Genomic DNA, 26,224 nt, shown 5'->3' with positions numbered 1-26,224 from the left:
TGTGAAAGGGGTTGCAACCCACAGGTTGAAAACCACTGTTCTAAAGCTTATACTCTGCTCAACGGACAGATGAGCCTACCATACATAAATCTGCATATCTGTGACAGTATTTCAATTTAACTGGGCTCCTCACACCATCATGAGTCATTTAGAACCATTACTGTGGGTCAGAGGTCACAGGCTCCTACAGATCACTAAAGATGTCCTTAGCATGATAACTGGTGACACAGATCGAGGAAATAATGACAATACTGAGAGGTCCTCATGAGGACTGTCATATCCACTCAATAAAATGACTGCTTTTGAAATATGTTTTCTTCTGTAACTTAGAAGAGGACAGAATTTTAAGATAAAATATTTATTTTAAATATTTTTAAGTATTTAAACATTTAGATATTAGATACTTTAAAATACCTTAAATTTTTAAAAATAAGATTTTTTTAAAACAAAGTTTTAACTGGAAAACCACAAAGTACATTTATAAAACTAAGATTTTAAAATATCTATAAATTTCTGAAAGTAAAATATTGGCAAAATAATCAAAGGATTACAAATATTTATGTACTCAGGATCCTTTCATGGCAATTTAAACAACTGTACCCATTACTTCTAAGATTTTTAAACATTTTACTTACTTTTTGCTATTTACTATGTATGGTACGTATACATATGTATGTTTGAGTGTGCACCTGGAGGTCAGAGGACACCTTGTAAGAACTAGTCATTTGCTTCTCCCATTTAGGTTCTGGACTCCAACTCAGCTTTCAGACTCATGGCAAGTACTTTCCCCTCCTGTGCCATCTCACTGAAACTTTCAGACATTTTTCTTAAAACTAACAACAAGATAGAATTCTTATTTAAGATAATGTATAAAAGTATCTTTCTCTCTAATTTCCAATGGATAGTTGCCATATTCTCCCCCTCACTTACTATACTATTAAAGTTATATCTTGAACTTTTATTGATCAATTCTACTGGTTACAGAGAAAAAACAGAGAAAGGAATCCATAAGAAAACATATACGTCTCCTATTTGAAGGGCTGTCAGTAAGTTATAATTAATTTTTATGTTCCCCATTACTCCCTACTCTAAGACAGAAATTATATAATATTATCGAAATATGCTTTTATAAGTTTTATAGTGATTTCAATATATTAAAAAAATTTTCCCTAAATGATATTTTCTTAATGTAGGTTTATATTTATTTTTTCACTTATGTCTCAACAATCATTTCCCCCAAAGACATATTTACCTTCAGCCAGTGCTGGTGATTCTGTCCTTTTCCTTCTATCTGTTTAAAGAAAAGAAAGGGAAGAAGAGTCTAAAAGATCATTATACTTTCAAATAAGTCATTACAACTAACTTCAACTGTAAGTATCCAAGTTCCCCAGAACCACATACAAAGCCAAGCATAGTATAGTATATGACTTATCATCCCAAAGTCAGAGGAGAAGGGAACACAGAGATTCCTCCAAGCTCACTGGCCTGCCAGCCTATCCAAATTGCTTCAGGTTCAGTTAAAGAGACTCCCCCCCCTTCTCTCTCTCCCTCCCTTCCTCTCTCCCTCCCTCTCTCCCTCCCTCCCTCCCACTCTCCCCCTCTCTCTCCTTCACACACACACACACACACACACACACACACACACACACACACACACACGCGCGCACACACACATACACCTTCCTCCCCCTCTCTCTCAAGTAAAGAGTGGTTGAGGAACCATACCCAACTTTGATCTCTAGCCTCTACATACACACACAAAACCACCTACACAAAAAAGCACATATATTACATATAGATACCACATCATATATTCATGAAATGTTGTAATATGTGTATTTCCTTGGATGAATCCAATCACTGTACATGAAGGGCCTACTATAGGTATCATATCAGCACTATAAGAACATAAATAAATGACCAAACAGCAAGGACGTAGCATTCAAGACATTCAGTATACGAAGAACGTAACTCAGTTCTCATCATAGAGTATGAAAAAGGTAACCAAGAGAGACCAATTGGAAATTCTTCTGTATCCTTATCACATGGGCCAAAGGGACCTATTTGTACCTTCTTACCAAAGCTGAAGCTCACCAGGTGAGAAAGTCTTCAATGCCAGTCTTATTTGAGGTGTTAAAACACACATTCCATGGTAACAGTCCATCATTTGCTACTGGCAGAGTTGGCAAAACCAAAGTAAGCCACAATGTGCTTTCAAGTGGGTTTTACCATTTCAAAATGACTGTATTATAATTTTGCAACTAAGAACATATATAAGATAACCATTGTAACTGCTTAGGTCATGTATAAAATTATCTAACTAATGTAACTGCTGACTTTTATGTGAAAAATTCTTTCCTTGATAGTTTATTTTATAACTCAGGAGTGCTGGATTTAAAAAGCACAATTTCTATGTAATATTACTGGGTAGCATCTTGAGGACATGTGGCACTGTGTTCCCAGATGGCAAATGATCTTATGCTTAAAACTGTCCCCTACATGCTAAAATGTATCTCTAATTTTTTTTTAATAAGTCAACAGATGGAAGCAAAAATAGCAAAGAAAGTCCATTCATTCAAGTTTTCCAGATCAGTTTTTGCTTGCTTGCTTTAAAAAAAAAAAAAAAAAAAAGGTCAGAGGTGGGAAAAAGAAGACCTTCTACATGGGAAATAGGAGAGCTCTACAGAACTCTAAGTTGTCTGGCTATTTTCAACTCCTTACTTTGGAACACTGTGTTAAACTTACCATGGGTAGAAGAGAGAAAGAATGGGCAAGACACTAATCCTAACAACCATAAAGCCCTATGGATACCACTTCATAGTGCAAACAAGACGGCAAATACCAATGGCCTAGTAATGAGAAGAGTATCTTAGCGAGTGCCAACTAAGCCAGCAGCTACTGCAATTATGCCACAATAAAGGATAAATCAATTAAAGCAACGTGACCCTTGGAGAAGAAGGTCAAGTCACTCAGGAATAAGCCTACTGCAGTGCTAGCTAAAAGGAAGACCAAGAACATGGGAATGAGCCTTTTCCTACTGACTTCTGCTAGCCATCTATTGTGATTATGACCACCATCTAAAAGACAGCACAGGGAGTGTGCAACACAGGACATCTCATTCCAGTGGAATCTCAATTGCATTTTCTGTGGCTCATTGACTCTTTGGTATTTTGCCCAAGAAATACTTATAAAAATCTGAACCCAGAAAGACAAACTTTTTACAACTTTTACAGCAAACGCAGAGAGACAGCAAACTTTTAGAACGTAAAAGTGTTAACATCATAGACAACTTTTGACCAATAGGAGAGAAGAACTGGAAGATAAATACTGTCACTGGCTCCTATTTGAAGGCATAGTTTTCTTTTGTTTTCAAAAATTTCTTTAAGAATAAGTTGGTTGCTCATGCAGATAACCTGCTCAATAATGCATCTTTGAATAGTCTTTCCTTCTTATTTTACTTTTCCCCATCTTCTAACTATTTCTTAGTAACAGAATCCCAAAAAGATCCTGCACAAAAGCCTGTCTGTCTTCTGCTGTTTCTGAGGTCAAATAAGTTGATTTGTCTTCTAAGCCACCCTACATCACTGGATAGTCCTTAATCTCCTTTCTTGAACTCCTCTTCCTTCAAACTCCTGAAACTGTCATACCACAGGCACAGTCTTAGGTTCTTTGCTCCCTTCAGGATCTCATTCTGTCTCACAATTTTACTCAACAGCTAGATAGCTCAAGTTTTCACACTGGGTCTCCCTAACTTGGTACTCACACTGTTACCACCTACTCAGTTTCTCCAAGGGATAGTCACACTTTCCATGTTCCAAACTGAACTCTTCATTTTTACTACTCAAATTTGATCTACTTGAAGCAACCTCCATCTCATCTGACAACTCTGCTTTTCCAGGTTCTCCAGTTACAGTCTTGGGTTCTTTCCACTTCTTTGTCTGCACTCCATGTCCTACTACTCTAAAAGCCTCATCCTACTAGTTGTATTAAACCTGCAAACTCTTGAAGTTCTACATAAGTCACAAAAGTCAGCAAATATAGAGCTGTGACCACTCTAAGTAGAAGTGCTAACTAGGGCAAGCACACATCTGTATGCTTTATCCAATAGTAATGCAAACAAAATACTCTGCAAACTATCTTTAGTTATTAATCCATTGATTTGAAACCTCTTAGAACTTCCCACTATCTAAAATGTATTACAGTATTAATTCTAAATCATTCATTTCCATCTGCATATGTGAGCCACTGGTGATCAAAGTCTAACATCACTGTGGTTATCCACAAGAAAGCTTCTTGGATCAATGTTATTAATACTAATGGAATGAACAGCTTTTTAATTTCTTTTTCTTGCAAAAACAAGCTACTTTCCCTAACTACAGACTGCAGCTACCCAGAAATAAGTGGCTTCTTGGCCAGCCACTCTAATAAACCACAGAGACAAACCAGAATGGCATGCATAAAAACCATGAGGAAATTTGATGTCATATTGTGAAGCTCTTAATAAACCGATACCTGGTAGAACACCAGCAACTAACTATATTTACCTTTGGAACAAAACATCAAGTCATAAATATTACTAGGCAATAATCTTGAGTAAGTACTTGAGTAATCCAAGTACTACTTAGTATCTACAAACCAAGTTAAGTATTAAAAATCATTTCTTAGCCTCCAGCAAAAGGTAAGAGATAAAAAAGTTGTGACCTGTGGGCATTTGGTCACTGTAGTACAGCTACATAGTACTCAATAACTAGCTATAAAACCTAAGTAAAAGATAAGACCTAACTGAACTCAGTTTGCTCATGATTCCCTTGACAATCAGGGAAATATCTTTCAAAATCATCTTAGAAACAAAAAGGAGCATTTGAATTGATTAATGGGCCACTGATGAGGTTCAAAAGTCTGACAATAAATACTATAAAATATCCTACACTTCTTCTGAGAGAAGAATCAAATTAACTGTAGTGGTTTGAATGAGAATGGCCCTAGTTGGTAAGGATAGGAGATGTGTCCTTGTTGAAGGTGTGTCACTGAGGGTAGGTTTTGAGGTTTCAAAAGCCCACACCATTCTTAGTGTAGTCCTCTTCCCTTCCTGCTCTCCTCCTTCACTCATGCTTGTGGACCAGATGTAAATTCTTAGATATGGCTCCAATTGCTCCCCACCATGATAGTCATGGACTGTACTACCTTCTGGAACTTTGAGCCCAAAATTAAATGTCTTCTTTTATAAGTTGACTTAGTCATGGTGTTTCAACACAACAATAGAAAACTAACTAAGATACTAACATATAAAAAATTATGCAAAACAGAATAGATGAGACAGATTCATACAGGTTGTAATGTTGGAGAAAGGGAGAAATTACAAAAGATTCTATTAATATATAGCCATTAAAAAACTCATAATATGCTTAAACCAAAACAGAGACCACAAGAAAAATGATGATGAAGACTGTGCTCTGTAGAATCAGAACATAATTTAGTATGAAAGTTAAAATATAAGGTAAAAATGTATTCTGAGAAATTGTTCTAAATAGTGCTCTAGAAAACTTAAAATAAGAGTGTATATTTATAGCTAGATGCAAGGCATGGGAATTAGGAGGTAGTAGAGAGATTTTCTGATGCCTTGTCTAAGATGAACTTTGAAGAATGGATAGGTATCAGAAAAGTTGGAAAAGGAAATAGAAGTTCAAGAATATTCTAGAGGAGGAAGTTATTGTGATTGTATAACACAGTGAAAGATTTCTTTAATAGGTAATATTAGAATAATCTCACGGAAAACTAAGCCCCTTTGCAGCCAGTATATTGTGGATAGATTATAGCTCATATTTTTGGAACCAAATCTCAAAAGTGTTGTCTGACTACTAAAGTAGTATGTTAAAATTTAAAGGATGATAAGAAATTTATGATAGAAAGCTATTACCAGGTATTTAAAGCTAAAGTAAGTGCTGGGGAGATAATGAGTGGCTAAGAGTGCTTTACTGCTCCTGCAGAAGACCTGGGCTTGGCTCCCAGAAAGCACACGCCAGCCCATAACCACCTGTAAGTCAAGCTTCAGGGGCTCCTACACCCTTTTGAACCCCATGGACTCCTACAATCAAAAATAAATTTAACTAAAAGTAAAGAATATACCAAAGTTTAAATAGTTCTTTAATATTCATAATCAGGAGGAAAACTTACAATAACTTAGAACAGGTAGACAAAACAGTAAACACACACATACACTCCCTAATAATAAATTAGAAGTACTACAGCATGATTTAGTGCATGGGTTCTGGAATAAGTAGGCTAGAGTTGAGTTTCAATTTTTTAAATTAATATTTGGTTGAGTATTTCTTTGTTGGTAAAGGAACATTTACATATAAGTTTTCTTTACTTGTAAAACAGCAAATATAATCTCAAAGAATGTGTGATGATTAATAAAAATGAAGTTTTATTGAACATGGTCACAACTGGTCTTATTAATTACTAAAAACAGAGTAATATTTCACCGTATTAGTATTATTATACTATTAAAAATAACCATGTTGAAGATGCACCAGAGCTCAAATTCCTGAATAAAAATCTTGACAGTCAATGAATTTTATGCCATGATTATTAAGAGCACCCTTCTTGCTAGAAAAATATATACATAAAATATCAAGGTATATAAAAATATAACCACAAGTTCTGTATATAAATTCAACCAACTGTGCAGCCTAACAATCTGGGATGGAACTATTCACAGATGACAAAAACTGTTTATGTTTTAAATGTATGCAGCTTTCCTTGTGGTTATTTCAATGATAAGGTATAACTATGTAGCATTTATATTGTATTAGGTATTATGCATAATTTATACATTATTTAAACTATATTATATGAATGACTTCCAAATGCTATGCAATTTTATGCAAGGGACTTGAGCATTTATAGATTTTGGTATCTCCAGGAGTGGCCTTGGAACCAATGAGTATTTAGGGAAAGTATCATCAATTTTAAGTCTCAAGTGTATTTTAGTATTTTTAAATTGACAGTATCAAAATATTTGCTGGGTGTAGAAGTACTGGGAGGTTGAGGCCTGAAGATTGCCATGAGTCTGAGGTCAGCCTATACAGTACAATGAGTTCCAGGAGCAGGGGCTACAGAATGAGACCATGTTTCAAAAAGAAAATAACATACAAAATGGAAGAAATATTTTGCCAACTATACATTACACAGGGAATCAATATCTAGAATATATTAAGAACTTTAAGTGAAAAACACACATACAGGCACAGACACACACACACACACTCACACATGATCACTCAATCAGCTCGGCATATAGCTAATCTCAGTTCCAAGAATGCTTTCCTGGAGTCTTAGGGATTTTATTACTGCAATGAAACACCATGACCAATTGCAAGTTGGGGAAGAAAGGGTTTATTTGACTTGACTTCCACATGGTAGTTCATCAATCGAGGAAGTCAGGACAGAAACTCAAACAAGGTAGGAACCTGGAGACAAAAGCTGATAAAGAGGCCATGGAGGGATGCTGCTCACAGGCTTGCTCCTCATGCCTGCTCAGCACGCTTCCTTATAGAACCTAGGGCTACTAACCCAGGAGTGGGTCAAAATGGGCTGGACCCTCCCCCATCAATCATAAATTTAAAAAATGACCCTCGGGCTTGATTACAGGCCAATTTTATGAAGGGTTTTCCTCAACTAAGGTTCTCTCTTCTTCAATGACCCTAGCTTTTGAGTTGACATAAACTAGCCAGCACACCTGACACACGAGCAAGGCCCTGAGTTTAATCTCCACTACTGCATAATCCCAGTGCGGTGGTGCAGATCTGAATTCCCAGCCCTCTCAGAAGGTGGAGGCAGTATAACCACAAACTCCAGGCCATCTTCTTAAAGCATTTGAGGCCAGCCTGGATTACAGGAGATCTTGTCTCAAAAGGGAGGTCGGGTGTGGTGGGGCAACCAATTCCATCAATAAATGACTCATGAACTAGTATAGTCCTCAAAAGAAACACAACAAATGACTAATATTTAAAGTACTTCTTCCCCCTACCCCCCCCAATCCTCCATAAACTGGTTTATATCGAAAAAAAAAAATGACAACAAACACAACATCCCTAGAAAGACTGTAGGAGGAAAGAAATTTAAATCATAAATTTAAAAAATGACCCTCAGGCTTGATTACAGGCCAATTTTATGAAGAGTTTTCCTCAACTAAGGTTCTCTCTTCTTCAATGACACTAGCTACTAGTAAGCTTCTCCAATAACCCTAGTAGCATTCACTACTGGAGTGGAATAGAGGAAAATAAAAGTATGATGTTTACATGAAAACCTATTTGGAATGTTAAGCAAAATAAGCTAGACTCAGACAAAGAACACATTTTCTCTATGTGGAATGAAAGGAGGGAATAAAAATGGTGTCATAAAAGAGTCTGACTACCTGGGGTTTAATCTCTGAGACCCATGTGATAGAGACCCAAGTCCCACAAGCTGTCCTCTTGACCTCCACACACATGCCCATGACAAACATACCTACACACAAAAATAAGATAAAAATTTCCATTAGCCTGAAAAACTTCCTATTTGTATACAAGATGGTGTAAATTGCTAATACAGTTGAAAAGATAACTCTGTGCTTTATGTTCTAGTTTTTTACAATTTTAGTTTCCTTTATATTGAAAATTAATACATACTAAACACATAATAAAAATAGAAATAAGAAAAACTCATACCCATGACCCTATGACCAAAGCTATTGGTAATGACCTTATTTTCTCCTAATTTTACCTTTTTTAAAAATGCAACTCAACACCAGTTTTACAGTGTTTTGGTGTCATGAAAATTTCTTCCAAAAACTGATCTTCAATTTTATCCTACAGTGCTACATCCAAGACTTTCATATACATAAAGACTTCGTGAAATTTATCCTATTATCTATAAAATCTTTACAAACTAAGATTTTATTTTCAAACTGAACAATCCCCAGGGATCCTCCTGTGTATGCCTCCCTGGCTCTGCCATTACAGATGTATACTTGTCAGTAGGGACTTTTCTGATAATCTTAACTCAGGAACATTTTAGAAGACATGTCAATAAACCAAAGACCATACAATGGTTTCTGGAGGAAGTGCTTCAATCAGGACAAGGAGATCTAAGATACATTCTCACAAAACAAATTAAGCTGCTTTGAAGCTCTGTAAATTCAAATTTTGAAAAATTCAGTGTTTAGATCAGGTAGAGTAGTGCAGTTCATTTTATTGACCTGATATGTTCAAGTACTCTTACAAAATCTAAACACATGATTCAAGTTTAAAGACATAATGAGTAATAAAAGGCATTTGCAAAATAAAAACACTTCAACTCCATATACAAAGAAAACAATATTTTTCTAAGGGTCAATTTAGGAATAAATCAAATAGCTACTCAAATATGTATAGCATGCAAAACTACATTTGTTCTGAAATAATTCCAAACGCTAGTTTGAGTTTTAAATTCAAAGATTTTCTTTGTTTTCAATTCACAACAAAAGATTATGGCTTAACTACCTTTATCCAATTAACAAAGTAAAAAAAAAAAAAAAACTATAAATTACCTCAAATGAAAGATATAGTCACTTCATGATAAAATAAAATATATTAAGTAAAATAAATTTTGCAACAATAAAGTCACCTAATTCAACCAAAAGCCTAAAGTAAAATAAACCTAATTCTAAAATAAAACAAAACAAAAAAACCAAAGGGCATACATGGGGCTGGACCTACACCTACACACACACACACACACACACACAGATGTTCAGCTTGATCTTCAACAACTGGAGCAGAGGCTGTCTCTGACTCTGTTACCTGCCTGTGGATCCTGTTCCCACAGTGGGAGAGTATGTCAGCTTGCCCAAACAGATGTCAGGATACAAAATAATCTATAGTAGACATCATAGTACTGGTATGAAGACAAACTAGCCAACACAAAGAAAATATAAAAAACAGAAAACTCACACTAGGAACAAGCACACATTTACATATAAAATAGGATGGAAACATGTGCTCGCCTATAGGCCACTGAAGAAAAGACTCTCGAACAGATTTCTTTTGGGGGAAGAGTGTATTCACACAAGAAAAAAATGTGCCTATACTATATCATAAATAAAAATAAATTCCCGTGGTATTTAATCCCACAGAAAAATCCCAACTTTTGGAATGAAATTCAGAATACTTCTTTACGGTCTCAAAGTAGACACAAGCAAGGTGCTCACAGAAATGTTACAAAAAGCACTACCTATCAGTGCAAACACTAACGAATTTGATCAAACTAATTATCAAGAACTTCTAAGACTAACATGGTGGCCCACAGCTAGAGCCTAGGACAAAAAGATTATGAGTTTAAAGCATCCTGGAATACAAGCAAGCAAACAAACAAGAACTGTTTAACATGACACTTTAAAGAAACCAAATAGTAAATCACTGAGCTATAAGATACTCACAACACATAAACCTGAGGAAGGATTAGTATCTAGTATACAAAAATCTCTGCTAATTTTTGGTAGGACAGAATGATAAAATTGATTTTCAGAATGAAACACAGTTTTTAAAAAAGTTCTAAACATGCATACTCACAAAAATAAACAAATAGAAACAGTATCTTTGGTTTTGACATTTTACAACCATCAGACTGAATAAAAAATTAAGACACTATTCAACAATTCCATGGTTATCTTAACCATGCTTAAGAGCATTTAATTGCTCTTCCATAGGATGGGAGTATAGTTCCAAGCACCCACATCAGGCTGCCTGTAAGAGCAATTCCAGAGAAACCAAGGCCCTCTTCTGTCCTCCGTATGCACCTGCACTCATGTGACACACTATAAACACATATCAAATAGGATCCAACTGAGATTATAAACTATCACCATACAAACCATGTCACTGTATTAACTAAAAACACTGCACATCTTTTGACAATTTTATGCTCAGCTATATACTCAGGCTTCAAGTGTTTATAGCCTCACCCCACTTGTAGTTACACTCCTTGTTTTCCTGGTACACCAACAAAACGTGATCACTAGTTTTCTGTTCGAGTCATTTGCTGTGACTATTATGGACAATATCCCTCTAAGTTATAAACTAAAGAAAACTTTTTTCTACAAGTTGTGTTTGGTTGTATTCTTTTATCCCAGTAACAAAAGTAAAATAGAGTGGTTGTTTGGAGCCTTGACAGGGCAGATGGACTTTTAAGAGACAGGATCAATTTCTAATGGGTGATAGATCTGTCCATTAGTTTTACTGCAGTACCAGTATCATCGAGTGGTTACTGATGGAAGAGCTCAGTAAATCCTCTGTTTCATATGCTGTTTAATGTTTGTTAATTAAACAAGTGATCCACGGACTAAATACATCTAAATTTGCATAAAATACCAATTCTTAGTCTTGCCACAGTTAAATTCTATGAGTTGTTTCCAAAAATTTGCACTTTTCAAGATCAAGTGACTATAATATAAACTAGTGTTTATAGTCTAGAACAGTGGTTCTCAAACTGTAGGTCACAACCCCTTTGGGAATTGTATCACCCTTCCACAGAGGTAACCTAAGTCTGTCGGAAAACACCAATATTTACATTACAATTAATTAGAGTAGCAAAATTACAGTTATGAAGTAGCAACAAAAATAATTTTATGGTGGGGGGACACTACAACATGAGGAACTGTACTAAGGGGTTGCAGTATTAGGAAGGTTAAGAACCTCAGGTTCTAGAAGATCTCATTCTAGAGGCTGATATGACCATCTCTAACAGCTGAAGCTACTGCAAGTCTGGAAATTTGTCTCTTCATCGTGGAAAGTAGCACCTTCCTTCTAAAACATTTTTGCCCTTAAAAGTTCAACTTAAAGCTACTCCCATTTTCAGTAGGCCTTGCTCTTGGACCAGAGAACTGAAATCTCTGCAATTCTCAAGCAGCCTCACCCAGCTGTACAGTTATTCTTACATCTGTTATTTTTCTTGTCAGTGCTTTTTCCTTGAGTAGACAAACCGCAAGTACCAAGTGAGAACACACTGACTCCTCATCATGACAAGACACCTACAGAAGCAACTAAATGTAGGAACTTTTTACTGTCACTGTTTTAAATGGTGAAACCCTGAATTGTAGGAAGTGCATGGTGGCAGTAGTGACTTGTCTTTGGCATTGGTGTTCATGGTAGCCAGAACTTGGGTGACAATCCTCATTCCTGCAATGACCCACCTCCACCAATCTGGTTCCACCTCCTGAAATTCCATAATCTCTTCAAAGAACACCACTAGCCTGGGACCAGTGTTCAGTCTGTGGAAGACATTTTACATTCAAAGCACAACAGTCACATTATTGAAGGAAGACAAAGTCAAGAAAATTATCTAAATTTGTTTTTCAAAAGAGCACAAATCTACTTTAACTGGTTTACACTCTATTAATTTAAATTCTTACAGGGTGTATATCACATGGGTTGTGTCCCATGGCAGTAGAAAGGATGCTTGAGAACTGGGCACCATTCAAGCCACTGTTTCCACGAGCCCAAGCTACAGGTCCCAGGTTTGCACTTGTTTAGTTGGGAAAAGTTGTGTGTACCACTGAGCTTCAGAGACCCCTTATTCAAGCAAAGCTGGCTTTATACCACAGCCTTCTAGGCAGAGTTGCCTTCAGAAGTCCTGTTGCTTAACAGGAATCCACAGGCCTCAAATGACAGAAAGAGCCTTTTATCTTCAATTTTTTGTACCTTTCCAATTATATTGAACTTATATTGAACAACATCAACATAAAAGTGGAAAATACTTGACCTAAACTTTGAAACCAGCTAGATCCCAGTCTCAATTCTTTGCAATGCTGGGGCTAAAACTCTAGGCCTCAAAAATGCCAAGCAAGCCCTACACCCAAGAACCTAAGCCCTAGCCCTAACACAATCTAAATTTTAGTCTGACAACTGCTACCTGCAACACAGGGTCACACAGTTCCGAAACATAGATTTTCTGATATAGAAAATGGAATTAATCGGTTTTCTATAGCACTATGCAAAGATTAATGAGATCTAGTAAAAATGCGCTTTTAGCATTCAGCAAAAACAAAACAGACTTCAATGAATTGGTGCTATGGCTAGCAATACTGATTAAACATTTACTTTTTTGCAGATGCTGGAGCAGGTTCCAGAAACACACAGGTCAAAAATACCCCCTCCAAAAATTTTTTACCCTAAAAGAGTTACTGTTGAAATTACACACACACACACACACACACACACACACACACACACACACGTTATTACATATTATCTATTACTTATTATTACATATGTGTATATATATTAATTAATGTAATATATACATATATTAATAAGTTCATAATAATCTGTCAATACTAGTTTGGTGGTTTGAATAGGAATGGCCCCCACAGGCTCAGATCTGAATCATTAGAATGGCATTATTTGATAGGGATTACAAAGTATGGCCTTGTTAGAGGAAGTGTGTCGCCAGGGATAGGCTTTGGGGTTTCAAGTGTTCAAACCAGGCCCAATTTTTGTTTTTTAATGTACTTTTTTCCCTCCTATCTCTCTCTCCCCCTACTGACTGCAGATCCAAATGTAGAACTCTCAACTACTCTCCATCACCATGTCTGCCTGCATCCTGTTGTGCTTCATATCATGATGACAATGAATTAAACCCTCTGAACTGCAATCAAGCTCCAATTAAATGTTTTCCTTTGTAAAAGTTGCCATGGTCATGGTGTCTCTTCACAGCAATAGAACTTTGACTAAGACAACTAGATTAATAAAACAGACTACAGTTTAAACAAATTTAGAAAACAAGACAGCACTAAAGTCAAGAACATATTCCAAGTACAGGCTGAGGATCCACTGTTACGTCATTCATGAAAATGTTCCGTTCTGATGAATGATGTTGAAATCAGAATCCATTTATTGTTACTGCATTTCCTAAAGCACATTGTCTGATACACTGCAGACTCCAGTATGTGTACATATATGCTGAATCAGTGACTAAGCAAGCATGACAGAAAAGACTCAAAAAAATCTGGCTTAATTATGCTTAATGCAACAAAGATGGATCGTACTGCTAAAAAGATTTGTGTAGAAAAATGAGCTATTAACATATATGTATGAGATAACAATTTAGGACAAACATGTAATTTCAATTATAAATTAATGTAGTAAATTTAAAAAAAAAAAAACCTTAACTAAAATAGTCCAAGTGTTTCCCAGACTGCCAAAATAGCTCAATTGCCACAATCATTTTGCAGAAAAAAATAATTTACGACTGCATGTCTTGATAGCAATCAAAGTAATGTTTTAAAAAATGGTTTAAAATGCCATGTCTCTACAGATGTTTTAGAGATGTTGTAAGATCAGTCTATAGGCAAGCCAGAGTGAGAACAGGCAAAATGGACTCAGAAAGGTAAATATATAAAAACAGCAACACAATAAAATGCCTTGTCACATAATCTAAAACACAAAATGCTCAAAATTCAACAAAGTCAATATGGGCCCTATAATACACCAGATGCAAGGCAGAGTCAAAAATTACTGAATAAAAGAAAGCCTGCCCTCAAGATGTTCATGGTCTATGAAATGACATGTAAACAGATTGCTACAAAACATTGTAATTAAATAAAATGCCACACTAGAGCTCTGTGGTAAATTGTATGGGGAGACAGATGAGAACCAATTTAATCGTGTCTAAAGAGTGTCAGAGAAAACTAGAGACGGAAATATTTCTGAGTTTGCCTTGTGTTAAAAACCACCATAAGCACTAACAACTTCCAAAGACATTTTCATATGCTTAAAAATTTAGTAAAACAACTTAAAGAAAAAAAGTTTTGCATTGGTATATCCCCTAAGATGGAAAAGAAAAATATCCCCCCCCCAAAACAAGCATTTTAAACACCACTCGTTTGATTGTAACAAAGGGGTGTATGATGAAATGAAACTTAATTCATTAAGAAAAAGGTTTTGCTAATTAGGGCAACAAAGAATTAAAAAAAAAAAACAATGGCGGTTTCTTAGTACTACTGAAAAACACAAAACCACATTAATTCCTCCAACTTCTCCAACTGTAACTATCTCATTTGCTGTACATGCTTGAGCCTTCTATTTGCCCTCTTTTGTTTTTACTTGCTAAGAAGTAAGCATCCTAATTTCGTATTTTGACTATTTAAGCCTAAACTTGTAAATTAAAGGAGACACATTCAAATATAGCTATCTCAGGGCAGGAGTACAAGCCTGTAATACTAACTGGAAGAAGGCTGAGGCAGGATGACTCAGTTCAAAGCCAATTATACTACACAATGAGACTGTATCTCAAAAGTATGCATAATAAGTAGGGAGATCCTAAATATGAAGGAAAGTGGTAATTATGCTAAATGGACAAAGAAATGATCAGTGATTAACAATCCATCGCTTTTAAATTTTTCAAAAATTATTTTATTGTATATGTAGAAGTGTTTTGCCTACACATACATTTTTGCACCAAGTGTGTGCCTCATGCAAAGAGAAGCTAGTAGAAGACACCGGATTCTCCAGAACCAAACAAAGTTAGTGATAGTTGTGAGCTATATGGGTGTTGGGAACGAAACTTGGGTCCTCTGGAAGAGACACCTGTATTCATAACTGCTGAGCATCTCTCTTACCCTCAGGCCATCAATATTTATACAATATTATAAACTATCCATTTAAGTTAACCAACCACTTCCTAATCTTTTTGTAGACAAAGTATTTTTAAAGCCCACAGTCAATTGTATACAGTCAACAGCGAATTAGGAAATAATTGCCAATGTTGACTCATGGATTATTTACTTATCTTTTTTGTACTAAAACCTGAAATGTGTTAAAATGTGAATTACATAATTAATGATAATCAATGGCTACTATTCAGATAAACATTAACAGACATTTTAGAGTGCCTGCCCACTCCTATATTAAGCATCTGAGTCCAAGTTTTTAGGAAACAAATATTCACAAGCTCTGAAAGCATTATTAGAGACCTTTGAGGAGAGACAGACTGAAGGTACATTTTAAAGTGAAACCTATAACAAACATGTCCACTCCTCATGACCTGCAACTATTTGAAAATTAAACCAGAACATTATGGGCGCCTGCCCCCAACACAATTACTTTTTAAAATATCAAAAAGAAGTTTGACTTCCCAGGAACAGAGAAAACAGACACACATTTTAACAATGTAAGAACCTAAGAACAGCTGATAAGTTTTTTTCTGTCAGTTTTCTTCTTTTGAGACAGGGTTTCTCTATGTTGCCCTGGCTGGCCCTGGAACTTGCTATATAGACCAATCTGGCCTGGATCTCAAAGATCTGCCTGCCAGTGCTGGTTTATTATTATCATCATTATTATTATCTTAACAAAGTGTCCCCTCTATAATAAAACTGTTCCTTTTATTCCGTAATTCCAACTAATCTACAAGATATTAATGAAAGGCTCTTCATCTTGGTCCATTTCTTTAATCCCCTAATTTAATTTATATGCTTTCTCATGTACATCAACTAAATTACTTTTTATTCTTTAAAGGTATTCCTACTTTCCAACATTCTGAATATATTTCCTATCAAGAGGTATCAGAACTTCTAAAATCCATTTCTAGTTCTCTTTAAAAATTATACGGATGTGTATACATATGTATGTGGTAGCTCCCTCAATACCTCACTTCATTTTTAAATCTTTTTTGTATGTTACTACACTTTATTTATCGTATATGTGTGCACTCACTCCACAGTGTGTGTGTGTGTGTGTGGATATGGAGGACATCTTGGGGAGTCAGTTCTCTCTTTTCATTATCTGGATTTGGGTTCCAGAAATTGAATTTAGGTGGTCAGAATTTGGTGGCCAAGAGCCTTTAGCCATTGAGCCATCTGGACATGTCTACACTTTATTTCTTGAAACAGAATCTCTCAATGACTCTGGAATTCATTAAATCAGGTAGACTAGCTGGCCAATGAGCTCCTGAGACCTGCCTGTCTCTGCCTCACCAGCACTAGGGCTACTGATGCTCTCCTCCAAGATATTTAGCTGTTCACAGGTTTATTGTGCTAAACTCAGGCCTCATGCATAACACGGCTGCAACTAAACCAACTAAGCCAAGGCTTGCAAGGTGTTTTTACAATTCACCTGAGTAAGGGGCATCTGTTGGCTAAATCCAGAACAGAGTTTCACTTTCATATCTTCTTATGTAACATGTTTTATGTTTTAAATTTTCAATAAAAAGACAATAAAAAAATCTGTAATCTGGGGCCAGTGTGGCAGCCCACACTTTTAACCCCAGCACTCACTCAAGAGGGCAGTGGATTTTTCTGAGTTTGAAGCCAGCCTGATCTACATAGTGAGTTTCATGACATACAGACTCTGCCACCAAAAAAAGAAAAGGGGAAGGGGGTGGAAGAAAGGTAGGTAATCCCACATAAGTAGCTACTGTTAAGACTTCACTTTGTACAAATCTGTCATGGGAAAACTTAGTTTCAACTTTAAAACAACATACAAAGCTGCGTACATAACTCAGTGGTAGAAGTCTTGTCCATTATGGGTAAGACTTTGGGTGGGTTTGAGCTGCAACAAAAATTAAATAAGTACAAAAATAATTTCACTTACAAAATTTTATTACACAAGTTTCCTAACTAAATATATCCTAATTTAAATACATCTCTTCAAAATTAAAATTACTACCAAATCAATGTTATAACCTGCCTAGTCTTCTCAGTTCTCACAACCTCTAAAAGCTTCCATTTATGAGATTAAATGGAATTAATTTACCTTTTATAATAGTAAAGATTATTACCTTTATAATAGTAAGTACAGTTTCTGCAGCCTTTTATAATAGTTACATCACCAAATATGATTTTTAAACCACACATTTATGATACTAAATATTATGTAAGAAAAATTTAAACAGCAGGGGAGTTTCTGATAGCAAGATTTGACCTTCCCTGGCTATCCAAAGTCCCTTTATTTCTAACCTTATCTTAGGCTGTATCAGGGCTATGGGATTAACTCACAAAATGCAAAACAGCAAAAGCCGCCATTCTTTTACTCACATGGTAAGCTGGGCATGCTGAAGTTGTTGTTCTCATGATAACAAACAGAACTCTCTCCCCCTACACATTTATATACTTTTTGGCCCTATCTATACTTCTTGTCACCAAATGCTTTAAAAAAATTATACAGTACTCAGAGCAGATTTTTAAAAACCTATGTTTGAAATTGGACTTGGGGATTAGTTTTGTTCAAGCTTCACACAGGATGTTATTCATGTTATTCAGACAATACACATTTAAACATTTGTTTTAAATAAGTCATCATCCCAAAAGTAAAATAAGTAAATTCTACTTTCACTACCAACAAAAGACACACCCAGTAATTAATCTCATAAGTAAACATATCAAAGAATTACAGATGTGTCTAAGAAAAACAATCAGCTCTCTTTTAAAGCTGTCAGTAAGTGTATTCACAAAAAAGAAAAAGTCAAAACTCAGGAAGATCAAGTGTGGGCAAATGTGCCCTGTGTGGAATGTGAAAAATGTGTGTATTCACATGTCATGAGTACGTCTGTACAGATTGGAAAGATGTTCACCTAGTGACTATCACCATGGTGGTTTTAGTTTTCTAAACTGTTTTAATAAACATGATCACTTATTGTCTGGTATAGTGCCAAGTTTATAATTCCAGCTATTCATGGGCCTACAGCAGGAGGATCATGAGTTCAAGAACAGTCTAGGTACTTCTTTCAAACTAAAAAGTAAAAACAAAAAACAAAACAAAAGGGAGCTAGGAACACAACTTAGTGGTAGAGTGGTTGCTAGCAGTGTGGGGTCCTGGATTCAATCCTCAATTCTGAAAAAAGAAGGTAGACAAGAGAAGGAGGCTATTGTTATCTGACTATTAAAATATGGTAGGAAAAACTATCCTTATCAGGAAAAGGGCATCCAGATGGCTCAGTTACTGAAGTGCTCACTATTTAAACATGAGGACCTGAGTTCAGAGCCCCAACACCCACACATAAAGTTAACCTTTGCAATACGCAAAATCCCAACCCTAGAATGGATAGAGGCAGTTTGATCCCTAAAATTTGATAGTCAAATTTGAGCCATCTGACAAGCTCCAAGACGATGAGAGATTCTCAAAGGTACGGTGGAGAGTGATAGAACATTCAACAGCAACCTCTAGCTTGAAGAACATACACACACAAACAAGCACACAAACACACGCCGGCACAAAAACAATAGTAGTCATATGGTACTAGCAAAGACCGAGATCAACGAAAACAAACTTCAAAGTCCAGAAATGAGAACATTCATCTGCAACTAGCTGATTATCACAAGACAACAAACTAGATCCTGATGTAACTGGATATCCACATGTGAAAAGATTAACTAGAAACTTACTTCATTCAATAAGTTGTCCCAAATAGCAAGAACTTAAAAATCATGAAACTTTTCAAAGAAAACGTTGGAGTGAATCTTAGAGCCTACTGCCAAGCATATATAGACCTTCTACTAAAAGTACTTGTTTGCTTTATAGAGACAGGGTCTTAGTCACCCAGGCTGGTCTTGAACTTGATATATACCTGAAGCTTGCCACAAACTCCTGATCCTCCTTTTTCCACCCCTCATATGTAGCCAAAAAGCACTAATCTTTTTTATTTTGTAATGTTTACAATTCTTGTGAAAATGTTTTACTAGCATGTTAGTTATGTAATAAATGGGTTACATGAGAACATTTCCTTACATGTACACATATATTTCAATCATGTTCACCCCTGCTACCCTTCTGTCCTCCTCCCTGTACTCTCTGGTCCTTTCCTCTTCCTAAATGGTCACCCTGCTTCTATTTACGCACCTTATCGTTAACTATTAATTGCATAAACACCACCATTTTTGTTGCTCTGACAAAATACTAAGACCAAGGCAACTTATAAAAGAAAGCATTTAATTTGATTCATGGTTTCACTGTTAAGAAGTCACAATGGTTTGTTTTTTGTTGTTTTTTAAAAAAAAAAAAAAAAAGGCATGGCAGCATGAACAGCTGATAGCTCACATCCGTATCCACAACTAAGAGGCAGTGACACACTGGAAAGAATCTTTTGAAACCTCAAACCTCCTATTCCTTTTGAAACTGTTTCACCAACTGGAAACCATGAATTCAAACCTATGGGCTCACAGGGGTCATTCTCATTCTAACTACCAAATACCTCAAAAGATATCATTAAAAAAAATTGAAAGCCACAAACTGAGAGAAAATACTTAAGAAATAATGTAACTGATAAAGGGCTTTGGTCCAGAATATAAAAAGAGCTATTAAAACTCAACTGAAAGGCAAATAGTTCATGTACAAAGTATACTTCAATGAAACTGCTTTTTAAAGAGTAATTAAGTGAAATATAATTTTTTACAATCATTGCTGAGTTTGGGTAAATAAAACAAACAATTTTAAAGCTTATTTTTTTCTTTTTTTACAAACACAGAGGCTGGTCATCCACTACAATTCTTATAAATACATACCTACCATGCTAACAGACCCCTAAGAATCCATACTACATACCAAAGACAACTAGGAACATGAATGGCAGCCTGGTTCCTAGTTAAGGTTGGAAAACCCAGTGACCCTGAGGGACGTCAGGTGTTTTGCCCGGTTTCCGGATACTAGTCTCCTGACAAGAGGCTGCAGCCCTCCATAGATTTGTGACCATCAGTCACATAAGGGCAACAACCCAAGCCCCTCCACAGGTAGAGAGACCTGTGGTCATACAGGCTCAAGACAGATCTCCATTTTAATGAGGTACCTTAAAGGCCTGAAGGGCTTAGCCAATTAAGCTTCCCTTCCCAGACACTCCCCCCTGCAAAAAACGTATTTAACCTCAGGCCTGCCGTGAGGAAACAGGGTACAGTTTTACTCATCCACTTTCCCCTACGACAATAAATGCTTTAAAACTATGCATTGTCTCTTTTCATCCGGATCCGCCATGGGGAGCCATAGAGGCCTTTGTCTACAGAGCCACCATCTAGTCTCCCATACCAAGCCAAGCCAGCTGCCCACAGACCAAGCCAAGGACTCCTCCCCACAAGACACAGCCGGGGCTCTTCCCCCCCCAAACCTCACCATCCCCCTACATCCCACCTCCACCCCTGTTTTCCCCCTCCGACCCGTGTCAGATCCAGCCAACACATGGGCCCCTACTGTTCTTAGATCTTCCGCGGCTCCCAGCAGCACCTGGGTATCCAAGAGTCTGAGAACCAGATAGCCTCGGACTCCCTGCAGGCCTGGAGATCCCTGAGCTAGCTCTGGCTGGTCATGCGCCTCAGACTGCGCTCTCTGACCCCCAGAGCTGTGTCCTGAGGCTTCTCATAGCCTGACACCCACACGGCACCTGTGTGGGGTAAATACAGTCAAAACTCGCATGTCCCGCCAGCCCCGAGGGCCCCGAGGCAGAGTGGACGACCATTTAACCCTACAACTAGACTGTTTGACAATTCCAAGTATCTAAATTCATGTACATTTGGATTTAAATGAAGTTGACTATTTTACTTTTGGAAACAATGTATGACAATGTAAGACATTAACTATGTAAGACAACACAAATTTTGAAGGTAATTAATAATCTTCATTGACTAAATTTAACTTGTTTAGAACCAGGCATATCCTGATACTTGGAGAAGCTGAAAAAAAGAGGATGACTATAAAGTCTGAGACCAGCCTAAGAAACGCACTGAGTTTCGGGTCAGCCTGGGCTACAGAGCCTCTATCTTAACACACACACTGTACAAACTTTACAAAAAATAACTGAAAAGAATAGTGAACTTATTAAGAAGATAGAAAATAAACTATCTAAAAAAGTAGAAGATAAAAGAGTCCTGTCTGTTTAGAAAAATAAAAATCAAAGAAAAATTCCAAGTATAAACTTCCTCTAGCTACCTGTGTTATGTGTTCTTCTAACCACAAATCTATACAGTCACTCAAAGGGATTTAAACTGAGAGCTACTGCAACTTCATGTAATAAAAGCAAGAGTCTCAAATCTTGTGCACCATGGAAGTTTCTCACATTCACTTTAACACCCCAAAAGACCACATGTAATGAATAATCTTCAGATTGCAAGATATCAAAGGTTTCAGTAAATATTACTTACCTATGCATTTACCCCAGAAATAAATTAATTAAACCTCTATCAAGGTCATCCATACAGGTTGCTATCTATCTAGAAAATGAATAACCAGGGCTGACTAGATGGCTCCATTGCTAAAGGCACTTGCTACTCTTTCAGAAGACCCAGGTTTGGTTCCAGGATCTACATGACAACTCACAACTACCTGGAACTTCAGTTCCAAGAGACCTGGTGCCTGTCCTCTTCTGGCCTCCACATATATGAGGCAAGAATGTGGTACAAATACAAATAAAGGCAAAATACAGATGAGGCAAAACTTACACAATAAAGTAAAAATAAATAAACCTCAAAAGAAAATGATCCAATCACAAGGTGTACTGCTCTTATATGTAGGAACCTTTTTTAAAAGTAGATTTACCAAGACAATTTACACACACACACACAAGAAAATTACACTCTGTAGATAATAACTCTTTGCTAATTTTGAGGAGGTACCAGCTGTCCTTTACATCTTTCCAGCTATGAAAAATAAAAATCCTGTCCCCTTCCATAAGACAGGCCTGCTTTCAGTCCTTTGTACATTTGACAACGTATCCCTCCAGAATAAAACAAGCTCCCTATGAAAGGCCGGGGTTTCCTAATGGCAAAACATGATGACACTACTAGCCCAATGTTTCAAAGTATTACCTAGCACTTCTTACTCTACATAGTAAAGCTCATATGTTATCATCACTGCTGATAATATAGTCACCACTACTTACGACAAAGGATATGCTAAAGAAGATGACACAAGAATTTTGTGGCTTCTATAGGCATTCATAAAAATGTGAATGGGAAATTTAGAAGCTTGAAATAAGGTTTAATCTCAGACTAATGACTTTTAATATTAAGTTTTGGCCTTGAGACTACAATATTGTCAAGAGCCATGACTTTCTAAGAGAAAGGACAAAGATTCTGTGTGGGGACTGAGTTCTGGGGAATAAAACAGCATCCCAAATCCAAGAGTGACCCTGGTAGTTGACAGGGAGATGATTAAACATTTCTCCATCCCCCAACCCATACCACTGTCCTACCTTTTAACTGAATCAATGTTTTGTAAATGCACAAAAATAAGTCAAGTGGAAATGTGATACAAATGGTAGCTTTGCTGCTTTCTTTCATCTGCACTGATGGAGAGATGGATACATAATGAAAATGGGTCAAGCCTAGTGGCCCAGGTCAGAGCTGGGCTTACAGGGCCAATGGACCTTCTAAGCTAGAATAAGTACTGTACAGAATGATTATTGTGCTGTCATTTATGCAAGTCAACCAAAAGCATTAAAAACTCCTTTGGATAATGGAGAGGGAATCCTGCAGTGGACAGTCTTGACTATTTATACATTTACCCCCACCACTACCACACACACTACTTGATTCCCTGTTTGCAACTTTAAGGAGAGATGTGACAGGAATGTGATTGATGAAGTCTCCCTAACTCTTAGCAACATTGAAGTCCAGACATACCCAGCTGGATTCCAAACTGTACAATTCTCTTGGATGCAGACAACCTGAACATCACCCTATTTGGTCCCATGAAGGCAAGAGATATTCAGATTCAGCTAAACAGGATTTGGGATGGGTTTCCAGTGAGTGAAGAAATCAAATGCCTATGAGTGGGGTTCTTTGGGTTAATTCAACTTGCTGTTGTCATCTGTAGATAGGAAAAGAAATTTGTCACATACTCGTACTTCATGGTAATTTGAGTGAGAATTGTCTTATAGACTCATATGCTTGGACACTTGGTCCCCAACTGGTGAAACTGGGAAGGATTGAGAAGCTTGAAGAGGTATGTCACAGGGAGTGGACTAAAACATTCCCAGTGTGCTCTTCCACCACCTGCTTGTGGATCTAGATATGACTGACCTCTCAGCTGCTCCATGAAACACCATGGACTCTAATCCTCTGAAACAGTTAAGTCCAGCTAAGTATTTTCTTTATAATTTGCTTTTGTCATGGTATTTTGTCATAGCAACAGAAAAGTAATTAAGATCCTGCTAAAGAGGGTTTTTCAGATCAAGAGACGGCATTCACAGACAAGTGCTAGGTGTGTGTGTGAGAGAGAGGGTTGGGGGGAGGAGAATCCTTACAATCATTTGCCCTACCAGATTCTGTAACTTTGAATTTTATTGACTGAGCTACAGGCAATGGGAAACACCCTCTACTTGTACTCTGCCTACCTTATACAGTTAACAGGTATATCTATTTTGAAAAGCAGCTATTAGCTTGCTTCTGGACTCCTGTGGATACTGAATACCTGTCTCATAGAGGCTTTCTGGCTTTCTGGTATGATGATTTAAGGGTGGGTCAAGCTCATACTCAATGATTTACAATGGTATAAGTCAATAGAAAGTGATGACTTGGATGATCTAAGAAAGTAGAATCTCAGCATTAAGTGGGAAGCGGCACCCCTGGCGAGAAGGGGATAACTTTATCCTCTCCTCTACCTGTGAAAGCAAACTATCAGACTCCACTTAGCCCACTCCTATAAAGTCAAAAGTCTTATAAGCTGAAATTACAGGTCATTATCACAAATCACTAATAATTACTTCAATTTAGTTTGTCTCCCTATAGCCAATCTTACTTCATCTTCAATCTGTTCCCTAAAATCGAACACAAAAGGCCCAATACGATCGTTCCTGCACACCTGTAATCCCAAGGCCAGGCAGACATAACCAAAATGAACCAAGTATGGGCCACATACTAAATAAAGGCCAAAATAGACTCTAGAGCCCTGACTCAAAAACTTGAAAATTAAATTAAAAATAAAAACAACAATAAAGAAAAAACTAAAAACGAAAACCCTTCTTTTTATAATTTCCAAATTGGAGATGGACTCTAAGGCATCTTGCCTTGAATATAAATTCCCTAACACTATGCCACACTCATTCTTTTGAAAAGATAATCTGAGTATTTCACTCACCCAATAAAGTGCATTATAGTGGTCTCCCACCTTGCATTTAGTCAAAACTGTGTTACTGTGACACTCGCAGGTGGCCTAACACTCACTCCTCAGTATCTTTCCCAGTTCTCCTTTAACCTTGCTCATTACTGTCACACAGAACAAATATTAAGATTCTAATATGATCTCTCGCCATATGCCCATGCACTCACTATTTATCTGCCTGGCCCATTTCCCAGGTCCTACTTTGGAAGGTAATAACACTCAGGAGGTCAGTTTACCCTGACTCTCTAAGAGTCACATAGTGAATTAGCCCTTAAGTCACTGTGCTGAAGTTGATAAAAACTAGAGTCAGCTGAGAAAAAGTGACCTCAACAGAAGAATTGCTTCTATTAGACAAACTGACCTGTGGGCATGTCTGTGGGGCATTTTCTTGATTAACTATTATGGGGTGGGAGGGGAGGAATGGAAGCCCACTGTGAGTAGTGCTATCCAAGAGTAGGTGGTCCTGAGTTATAGAAGAAGGAAAGCTAAACAAGGTACAGAAAGCAAGTCATGGCGAAGTTCCTCTCTAACTCTTAAGTCCCTGCTCTGGCTTCCATCAAAGGAGAATAACTTGTAAGCTAAATAAATTCTTCTCTACTCCAAGCTAGTTTTGGTCAAAGTTTTATCAGGGGAACACAAAGAAAAGCAGAAAACTCGCATTTTCTACTTTTTCTATCTTCTATGAGAAGGGACCACAATTGATTTTTTTTCACTGTTACTCCAATTTGTACTCAATAACTACTTGGGTAAATTAATGGTCAGTCACATACCAAGAGTTATGCCATACGTCTAAGAAAAGAATTTATATCCAGCTTCTTCTGTTGTGTAAAGATACATAAAACACACTGACAATCATGTGTGGGGGCACACACCTATAATACCAACACTAGGGAGGCTGAGACAAGATTTCAAATTCAAGACCAACCTAAAGTACACAATGAGGCCCTGTCTTTAAAAAAGAAAGAAAAAAATTACAATAATGTCAGAAGATTACAAGGAAGACTGGTATTTCCATGTTACTGATTTAGAAGTTTGTTGAGAGATAGTTTCATGTAACCAAGGCTGTCCTTGAACTTGTAATCCTACCTCTACATTTCAAGTGCTAGAATTACAGGTGTGATTTGGTACTC

At 36.9% G+C, this 26,224-nt stretch overlaps 1 protein-coding gene across 4 annotated transcripts in view; it reads right to left on the bottom strand.

The window, feature by feature from the left end:
* Window positions 1-26,224, bottom strand: part of Fam49b (family with sequence similarity 49 member B) — a 130,162-nt gene that overhangs the window by 37,445 nt on the left and 66,493 nt on the right. For all 4 annotated transcript variants that reach the window (XM_028773223.1, XM_028773224.1, XM_028773225.1 and 1 more), the window contains one exon: window positions 1,253-1,291. The gene's annotated coding sequence lies outside the window, so the exon portion shown is untranslated. The remainder of the gene's footprint in view (window positions 1-1,252; window positions 1,292-26,224) is intronic.

The sequence above is a fragment of the Grammomys surdaster genome, unplaced genomic scaffold (genome assembly GCF_004785775.1).
Source record: "Grammomys surdaster isolate TR1022 unplaced genomic scaffold, NIH_TR_1.0 224, whole genome shotgun sequence".
In the NCBI taxonomy this organism is placed as follows: Eukaryota; Metazoa; Chordata; class Mammalia; order Rodentia; family Muridae; genus Grammomys; species Grammomys surdaster.
Note: the sequence above shows the minus strand (reverse complement) of the source record. Positions and strands in the feature narration are given on the sequence as shown.